At 37.5% G+C, this 2,997-nt stretch overlaps 1 protein-coding gene across 14 annotated transcripts in view; it reads right to left on the bottom strand.

Moving 5' to 3' along the window:
• LOC106881457 (protein-L-isoaspartate(D-aspartate) O-methyltransferase) overlaps positions 1-2,997 on the bottom strand; it is a 59,285-nt gene that overhangs the window by 34,998 nt on the left and 21,290 nt on the right. The window lies entirely within an intron of this gene.

The following is a 2,997-nucleotide window of genomic DNA, read 5'->3' as shown; positions in this document are numbered from 1 at the left end:
GAGACATATTCAATTTACAGAGATCTCACACACACACACACACACACACACACACACACACACACACACAGAGTTAGATATTGTAGTGATGCAGCTGATCTGATCAATCCAAGGAAATTAAGTTTCCATTGATTTTTTAAATATTGCTCCCTGAGTGGTTGGCGTTAGGAAGGGCATCCAGCTGTAGAAACTCTGCCAAATTAGATTGGAGCCTGGTGTTGCCATCCGGTTTCACCAGTCCTCAGTCAAATCATCCAACCCATGCTAGCATGGAAAGCGGACGTTAAATGATGATGATGATGATGCTGGCATTATCTGTATTATCTGCAGATCGCAGTTTCTGATGAACGTGTCACTATTCAGCTTTTCTTTTTTTTTTTGATGAGACAGATAGCAGGATTTGAACTCAGAACACCTAGAACTGGAACAGATCCTGCAAAACACCCTCTTTGATATTCTCTCAATCTCACCAACTTACTGATCTGGACAGCTGGATTATTTATCAACCCTAAAAGGATGAAAGAAGTATTGTGTGAACTAACAGTACAAAATATTGGAACAAATGCTGCAACGGATTCACTCAAAACTCAGCAAATTTGCTGCCGTTCACTAGATTCAGTACTATTATAAATCAACCCAGGAGACTCTCTCAAAAGTAACTGCTGGATGAGAGAAAATGTGGAGTTCATAAGACTCCTTAGCCTTGTCAAGTACATGGCAACATTAATAGTACCAGTTGAGGCACCGAGCTGCCACCAAGGTCAGCTTTGCTTTTCATCCTTTCTGGATCAATAAAGTAAGTACTAGCTGAAGACTGGGGTCAATGTAATCAACTTATTCCCTTCCCCAAAAATACTGGCCATGTGCCAAAGTTTGAAACCAATATTAATAGTGCTAGTGCCACAATAAAATGTACCCAGTGTATTTCATGCAGTAGTTAGCCTTTAGAAAGGGCAGCCAGCTGTAGGAACAAAGCCTAAAATGCAACAAAACATATAAGATGTGGTCACTCAATCTACCTAGGAGAGCAGTAAATTACAAATAAGTAATGACTTGGACCTTAACAACTCATCCAACATATGTGCACTATGGAAGTGAGATGTAAAACAATAATATATATATATTATCATACGCCCACTGGTTGATGCCAACATGGATTTAGACAGACCTTATCATTTGCAATAGTCGGCATTATAAGGCATACACAAACCAACAGAGAAAACAGACCGACTTTGTTGTTGCTTATGTCCTAAAGTTTAGACAGAGTGCATTTCATCCTGCAATGTGGCTTCATGCAGAATCCACAGCTAAATTTATATATATATATATATATATATATACACACACACACACAGATAATGATGCAAATAAACAAATAAAGCCACTTGGGCTAGATATATAAAATACACACACATATACATGTGTACACAGAGAGAAAACAAAGACTGAAAATATTCAGATGATGAACATTCATGTATAAATATAGAGCTATTTATATATTAACAGAGCTGATTTACACAGAGTACAAAAACACAAAAAATTAAGGGGAGAAGGAATAGGATTACAGGTCAGACAGCTGTTTCTGGGGGCTTGGAATTACTTCATAATGTTGACAGATGTAGTTCGCAAAAAGTCGAGGATATACAACCAGTAATGGAACCATACACACATTAAGTAAACCTGGTCTCTGTCTTCAGAGTGGAGCGATAGGCATCTAATCCTCAGTAAGTTCAAAACATTTGAGCACTTCTAAATGTTTTTTATATTGAGCATTTCTAGATCTCATCTGTTATATATATATATATATATATATATATATATATATATATATATCTCTGAGTGCCTGATTAGCTACATTTCTGTAAGAAGCCTACAGAACCTTAAGTTGCACATGGGGTCTAAACTAACTGTTTTAAATAATATGTATAATTTCTACGAGGTTTGTTGAGTACTTCTTTCTTTCACTTGTCCATTCACATAATATATATGTATGTATCTATGTATGTATATAAGCAAAATAGCAATTTGTAAAATCTCAAGTAACCATACTAAGCAGTAAAGCAACATCAAAGTGGCTGTTGAATGTTACTACTAGTTTAACCCTAGGCAGATTCTATGCCAGCTGGTTATCAGTGCAAAACAGTGTTGAAGAGTGTTGCACCGATAACCAGCTGGGGAAGAATCTGCCTAGGGTTAAACTAGTAGTAACATTCAACTCAGCCACTTTGATGTGGCGACTGGCTTTACTATATATATATATCTATATATATATATATATATATATATATATATATATATATATATATAAGCCTTGTATCTCCTCTATAGCAAGAGACAAGAGCTTGTCTGTAGCTGATGAAGCATAACCACACAGAAGCACACGTCTTTGGTTTAATGTCCTCCATGGCTCATTGGTGTGTATTCACACACAATGTCTCTGCAGCGAAAGTTTTTCTCCATCTGAGTGTACAAAAATGTGTTGAATGTAACTGTACACACTTATGTTATAAGCATTGCCACTTCTTAGTGTGCCTCTATTTCATACACACAAACACATATGTATATAATACAAAGATATATATACAAAGGTACAAAGGTAAAGGGGACGCTTTAGATACAAATAATTACAGAGGCATCAAGCTGTTAGATCAGGTTATGAAAGTTACAGAGAGGGTCATAGCCCAACTAATTAGGGAGCGAATCAATTTAGATGAGATGCAGTTTGGGTTCGTGCCAGGTAAAAGCACTACTGATGCCTTATTTCTAGTGAGACAGTTGCAGGAGAAATACCTAGCTAAGGATAAACCTCTGTACCTGGCTTTCGTTGACATGGAGAAAGCCTTTGACAGGGTCCCCCGATCCCTTATCTGGTGGTCAATGAGGAAACTTGGGATAGAAGAATGGTTAGTGAGAGCTGTGCGAGCCATGTACAGAGATGCTGCCAGTAAGGTGAGGGTTGGAAATGAGTACAGCAATGAATTCCGGGTAGAGGTAGGG

Source organism: Octopus bimaculoides, chromosome 6 (genome assembly GCF_001194135.2).
Source record: "Octopus bimaculoides isolate UCB-OBI-ISO-001 chromosome 6, ASM119413v2, whole genome shotgun sequence".
Lineage (NCBI taxonomy): Eukaryota > Metazoa > Mollusca > Cephalopoda > Octopoda > Octopodidae > Octopus > Octopus bimaculoides.
This window is presented reverse-complemented; position numbering and strand designations above follow the sequence as displayed.